This window comes from Podarcis gaigeae (genome assembly GCF_964106915.1).
Source record: "Podarcis gaigeae genome assembly, chromosome: 9".
NCBI lineage: Eukaryota > Metazoa > Chordata > Lepidosauria > Squamata > Lacertidae > Podarcis > Podarcis gaigeae.
The window spans coordinates 52,667,021-52,674,041 of NC_139685.1; the positions used below are offsets into that span (position 1 = coordinate 52,667,021).

The 7,021-nt window shown below is 41.6% G+C and overlaps 1 long non-coding RNA gene across 2 annotated transcripts; it reads right to left on the minus strand.

The window, feature by feature from the left end:
* Positions 1–4,369: 4,369 nt before the first annotated feature.
* LOC310852051 lies at positions 4,370–5,930 on the minus strand. 2 transcript variants are annotated; one of them, XR_014567962.1, is made up of 2 exons: positions 5,755–5,930; positions 4,370–4,589 (listed from the first exon to the last, which is right to left on the minus strand). It is a non-coding gene; the product is annotated as an uncharacterized lncRNA (long non-coding RNA). The 2 variants fall into 2 exon arrangements; XR_014567963.1 differs by having other exon boundaries at positions 4,957–5,930.
* Positions 5,931–7,021: the final 1,091 nt, after the last annotated feature.

A 7,021-nucleotide genomic window follows, 5' to 3' on the forward strand; every position in this document is an offset into this window, starting at 1 on the left:
TTATTTTGAATTGCATACCCTCCAACATTTCTCTGATGAAAATAGGGATGTCCCATTCCATAAGGATGATTTTACTATTTATACCCCATACATCTTACTTGGCTGCCCCAGCCACTCTGGGCAGCTTCCAAGATATATAAAAGCATAATAAAACATTAAACATTTTTTTTACAAAACCTTCCCTATACAGGATTGCCTTCAGACAGCTTGGGGGTCAGATAACCCACCAACATTTTACCAATGAAAATAGGGACATCCTAAGGAAAATTGGGACATTCCCAGATCAAATCAGAAACTGGGACGGCTTTTCTAAATCAGGGATGACCCTGGAAAATAGACACTTGGAAGTCCTGGAATTGTTTGCAAAAAAATAGTATGGAAGTTATACAATGTTCCTGTGCATTGATGTTTGGGTTTTCATGTCTGTGCGGTGGTTATCTAATGTCATCATTATCCCACACTTTCCAGTGCTTTTTCCTGTCATTTTTCTTATCACAAAATCTCCACCTTGACCTGCTGCAAAAGATGTGGGTTTCCTGCACAAAAGCACCAAATCTACTTCAGTTTCACAACCTAAATTTGCTGGTATACAGTTGAATCATACCTGCACAATAGTGACAGTCTGGGAAGTTACCTGATTGGTCGACAGTACCAGCAAAAGCTGGAGTTAATGACTATGACAGTTTCTGAGCTCCCTTAGGATTCATAGTTCATGGGATTCCTTTCAGCTCTGGTTCCAGATACTTGGCTACCTCAGGCAAAGGACAAGATGGTGGCCCCTCCATTCTACATACAGAATCCAACTGGACTGACACTTGAATCTTTTCTCAAAACTGCTGATGCGTCAGCATCCTCCACTGTCTCTGAGGGCAGTAGGACAAGGTCATGGGCAAAAGAATTATGCATTGCAGGGGGTTGGACTAGATGACCCTCATAGTCCCTTCCAACTCTACTATATTATTTCATGTGGGACACATAGCTCTGTCCTTCAAAACACATCTCTGCCAATCCCTGCCCCCCAATATCTGCCTTTGCCAAATGATAGGGCCAGGCCTATTCTATTGCACATTTCTGCATTTTCCACCTTGTCCATCCTTTCTGACACCAGCATATTTGGACAGACAGTAGACTGGGACTGCACAATGCATGAAGTTCATGTCTAGTTGTTGAAGGTTGACTACTTGAAAGAATCCCACTGGGTGCACCTCCATGCAGCAGCTAAGAAAAGTACTCCAGCAAAAAAGAATGTTGAACCTGTGGAAACGTTTACAAAAGAAAATCCCCTCAAGTCCAAAAGGGAAATAGTAATAAATGGCCCAGTTGCTGTAAGAACAAAGACTGAACGCAGGATCAGAGAGCAGCTGGAACTGAGAAGATCTGAGAGCAACAGAAAGCACAGAAGAAAATACAATGAAGTTTAATGAAGAAGGTGGAGGGATGGGAACCACATATGAATCTCTGAGTGGCTGAAGTATAAAAATAAGTAATAATCTTACGGAATGGATTTAGGCCAGTGTGGTGAAAAATGGCCTGTCAGCAAGGGCAATGAACTTTTTGCAGCACTTAAGTTCATTGTGTATATACTGAAATTAATGAAAAATAGTGAGTTGAATATACACATACCATATTACAAGAGTGAGAACACTTTTGGACTTGCGGGCATTGACTCAGAGCAAGCAGACTATATATCTTTCTTGGCCAGGGCTGAGATAAATATGTTGATACATGGATATTCAAGCAATTTCCCAGACTGCGGGATTTGAGTGAGAATGTTGCAAAAACGGTTTCAAATTCTGTGACATTCACTTTCATGTAGCAACACTAATGTTCTTCCTCACCAAATTCACTAGAAAAATGAAGCTATGAAAGATAAAATTCTGTGAAGAAAGGCACATGGCAAGGTGTGGTATTCTCTTATTTTTTAAAGACATTATTCTTGCCAAAATTTCACATTAGCTCAAGATCTTCATTTGTGTGTGTGGATGTTTCTATTATATTGCCCTAAATAATTACTCCGCATCCAGACCTGATCTAGGTATGTAAATACAAATCAGTTAGCAACAACAATACTATAAACACATACAGTGGTACCTCGGGTTAAGTACTTAATTCGTTCCGGAGGTCCGTACTTAACCTGAAACTGTTCTTAACCTGAAGCACCACTTTAGCTAATGGGGCCTCCTGCTGCCGCCGCGCTGCTGGAGCATGATTTCTGTTCTCATCCTGAAGCAAAGTTCTTAACCCGAAGCACTATTTCTGGGTTAGCAGAGTCTGTAACCTGAAGCGTATGTAACCCGAGGTACCACTGTATTTCTAAATGAAGGGTATGATAGTTTAAATATTGTCATAAGAAAACACATATTGAAAAACTTCACTGCCCAATGTTTGGCAAAGACACACCAGGTTTTATTTCTCCCCTGCTCTGTTTCATTGCTGCTCCATGATTTGTGATCAAGGAGACAAGAAACATGTAGCTTCCTCTGCCTTGATATTTTAGATGATCCGCATATGATTCTCACGCCTTTTCAGAAGGCGTGCATGGCCCTTTAGTTTTTAAACAGTTGTATCATGACGTGCAAATATTCCATCCCTGTCCTTTTCATTAAGCTAAGTATTTTTTTTATCCCCAATCAAAGCATGTCCATTGTGGTTTCCATATGTCACAGAACCTACGGCTGTCAAGGAAGGATGCATACAAATAACCCATCTGTCAGGTCTCTGGGGCTTTTGCTGTTATCCACCGCTTCCTTCCGAATGTAAGGGCACCCCTATAACAAGGTGCATCTTGCTCAATATGCATTGTGCAGATCAATGGCTTGAAAGTTAGAGCTACCAGCTGTCAACACAATTTGTGACAAAAAAAAAAGAATGCTGAAACAGGCGACTGGGGATTGCCTGGCCATTTGGGAATTGATTTCCTGAGGGTTTATCCGGGCAGAGCTTTTTATTTGCAGAAAAGTTTGTTTGAAGGAAAGTGCTGTTTGCCTGCTGTTCTTGGCATGTGTATCTACATCTGAATTTGAAATACACACCACACTGGTGGTTTAAATATATATGAAGAAGCTGCCTTATCCTGAGTAAGACCGTTGTTCAGTCTAGTTTAGTCATGTCTGATTTGGCCAGCTACAGTTCCCAAGGTCTGAAGCAGATGCCTTTTCCTCCTGACATCCTTAGAGAACCTTTTTCAGGTAAAGCACTGAGCTAGGGCCTCATTCCCTTGTAATTTAAAATTGCAGTTGCTGTTGAAAATGCAGCATTAACTGAAATACAGTGTTTCTGAGTGCATGAGCATCACATTAGTTTCAGCAGACTGCATTGACCTTAGGCTTTTTTGTGTCCTTATCAACACATTAGAATAATATATCATCACACTGAGCACAGTATCAGAACCTTCTGTTCTGTCTAGGCCAGCATTCTGGCTGGATGACTCTTGGGAGGTAACAATCCTATCCCTGCACCCTGCTGTTGTCTGCCCCCAGTTATACCTGATAGGAGCAACAGATAATATGCTTTATCCATCTTCTTCCTTCATATATTTGTTTCCCATTCACACTCTCTTTTTCATGGTCAACATACCCAGCACTCTCAAAAGTTGTTCAAAGGATGTGGTTTCCAAACTCACATAATCTTGGTTGCTCTCCTCTGGGCATGCTACAGTTGGTGTATATGCTTCTTAAAAATGGCACCCAGAACTGGACATAGCATTCCAGATGCTGTCTGGCCAGAGAAGAACAGAATGGAACTATTACTTCTGACTAACAGGGCACTCTGCTCCTGTTAATGCAATCTACATTGTTTGAATGACTGGCTCATGTCCAGCTTAAAGGTAAAGGTACCCCTGACCATTAGGTCCTGTCGTGACCAACTCTGGGGTTGCGGCGCTCATCTCGCTTTATTGGCCAAGGGAGCCGGTGTACAGTTTCCAGGTCATGTGGCCAGCATGACTAAGCCACTTAGTCTGGCGAACCAGAGCAGTGCACAGAAACGCCGTTTACCTTCCCGCCAGAGCGGTACTTATTTATCTACTTGCACTCTGACGTGCTTTCGAACTGCTAGGTTGGCAAGAGTAGGGATCAAGCAATGGAAGCTCACCCCATCACGGGGATTCGAACCGCCGACCTTCTGATTGGCAAGTCCTAGGCTCTGTGGTATAACCCACAGCGCCAACCACGTCCCTCTCCAGCTTAAGATCATCTAAAACACCTAGATCCTTTTCACCATGCATTGCTGCCAATCCAGGTCTCCATCTTCCTATATATATGCCTAGATCTTGTTACCTAAAAGCAGGAATTTAGATTTATCTTTGCTGAATTTCATCTTGTTTGCTTTGGCCCTATGTTTAACCCATCACAATCAATTTGAATCTTGGTTCTGTTTGTACCAATTATTATTATTATTTATTTACTTATGAGTAGGGATGGGCTTGCACTGCTCCCCGCTTGCTCATTGTTGTGTCTCCAGCAACATGGTTGGCAGCATCAGTGGTGCCTCATTCTCCATCTTCCCCTTCCTTCTGTTTCACTCTGAGGAACAGTCAGGGTCCTTCAGAGCAAGGCATTCTGGGCAAGGTGGGTGCAGCTAGAAGTTGCCTTTTAAATTTTGTAAAAAGCACATATTTACTAAAGCAGCTTCACATTTTAAAGTATTTTTTAAAAAGCAATATCTAGCATTGCCGTGAGCTTGCAACATTTCCCAGAATGCCTTACTCTGAAGGACCCGCCATCAGAGAAAGGGAGAAAGGCAAATGGGTGCCCAAAGCACAGACAGAGCTGCCACTGTGTTAGCAATTAGCAATAATTATCTTCGGGTGCCTGATTCTAGACTAGTCAAACGGGGTGTGAACACTATCATAAACAAATATTTTGTTGCAATTGACATTTCCAAGGTTAGGTAGCAGATAGTGCTACTCCTTTTCATCATATAATAAAATTATATCAAGTACAGAAGTCATCTTACAATGCACAAATCCTGGGCTCTCTTCTGCTTTTAGAGATTGAGAATTCAGATCAGATTACTGTGGAGCAGATGCTTTTTGTTACTTATTTCTTCTGCCAGAGCTACAAATAATCCTTCCAATGCCACATTGGGAGATAATTGGAAAAAGTGTAAATCTGAAAAGCAGGCGCTGAATAAAAAATAATTTGTGCCTTCACCTGTCTAGCCAAATTTGACTGGTATTGATTATGTTCAACAGACGTGAGAAGTAGGGTGTTATTTTTCTAATGCTCTTTTGGCTTTTTCTTTTCCACCTCATTTCTTGTCGACCGAATGTGCACTGTGCCAACTATAATTCCATTACAGCACTGATCTGCTGTCATTAGTAGAGAGTTGGAAGGCAACAGATAGAGTGTCTTCTGGTAGTTAAGGCAGGCATATATCCCAGCAGGAGTTGTGCTCTTTTCTTTGTAACATTTTCACTGTATCGCTTCGTACTGTTTCACTCATTAGAATTACCATTTCTGAAAAGGAGAATACAGTATCTGCACCAACCATTTAGAAGGCTGCAGTTGAATATACTCCAAAGGGTGGCACAATCAGCTGTGGTTCATGAAGGAAAAGGGAAGACTTAGGTGGTACTGCTTCCAGAGGTGAAAGTTCAACCAAGTGCACAAATGTCTCTAAGTGTCCCAAGCAAATCCTGATAGCAAAATAACAGTTTGGGAACACATGAGCTGATTTCTCACATTAGACTGCAGATAATTCTCAGTTCTTTATCATTTTAAACCTAATGACCTTGGATTCTTACATAAATACATTCTTAAGGCATTGAATATAACAACAAAGTTGTGTACAGCACATCGTAATCACCACTTGAAGATACACATCGTTACCCAGGTTTTCATAGGGCTTTGTAGTAACTCTGGTTGCATCTTTTCCTGTAATGTTTAGGCCACTGACTGATGTCTTCTCTTTATCTCTAACAGTGGAGTAGGTGGTGCTGGGAAATATATGGCACAATGACATCACAATGTGGATTAGAGTGCCCAGAATTATGGGATGAACATAACACAGGACCAACTTTTCCCATGCTGAATGCAACATATATCCCCATTCCCCGATTTTTTACTGGCTAAGGAATGCTTGCCAGCTCATATTATTAGTATTAAGACTTGCTTACAGAGGTCTATAAGATTTTATCTGGATTGTTTACAGTTGTGACAATGGTATTCTATTTACTATTTTTGCAAGACATCCATCCTATGTTCCTATGGAGGAGGATATGAAACTATTATTAAAGTTAACAAAAAACACACACAAACAAATGGCCTATTTAAAACAGGAATAAAGGCTATGGAATGTAAAGATCTAATAAAAATTCAGACACACTGGTCGACCAGTGGTGATTTGTTTCAACATGTAGAGCTCACCCACCCTCCTGGAACTGAAATTAAGTAGCCAAATGACTGCTGCAGTTTGTCTGGGGGCTCCCTCTGTGTAGCTATATAACATGAGGGAGGCCTTTTGGAAGGGAATTATAAATCTAAGTAGCCCCTTCTCCAGCAGCAGGCCATGTGGTGGGAGCTGTAGCGTTTACTGGACTTAGTGATGGGTGAGTCACTGTTGCTTACAAGGAAATAGAGAAGGAGCAAGGCAGCAGGAAGGTTGGTACAGTGCAAACACAGTAGCAGGAGTGCTGAATTTGCTTTGCCGGTGCAGTTGCACTGCAAGACTCTCCCTGCAACCTCCTTTCCTTACTGATGAACAGCAGTGACTGAGCTGCTGGAAGGTCAGGTGAATGCTGCCATCTCTTCTTGCCAGCTACTACTACTACTACTTTCCTTTATCTCCAAACACAGGTCATCAGGAAGTTGAAAGTTGATTGTTCCGGCTATCTGGCGAGGGAAGCGAAGAGAATGTCTTGTGTGGCAGCTTGTCCAAGAAAGTATATTTGGTTTGGCCTAGTAATTGATAGAATGTTGGTGGTTAATTTGCTGCAGTCCATGTTTTGCACTGATGTGCTACGATTAGAGGGGGGAATTAAATGATGAGAAGTTTGCCAAAAAGAAAAGATGAAAAAATG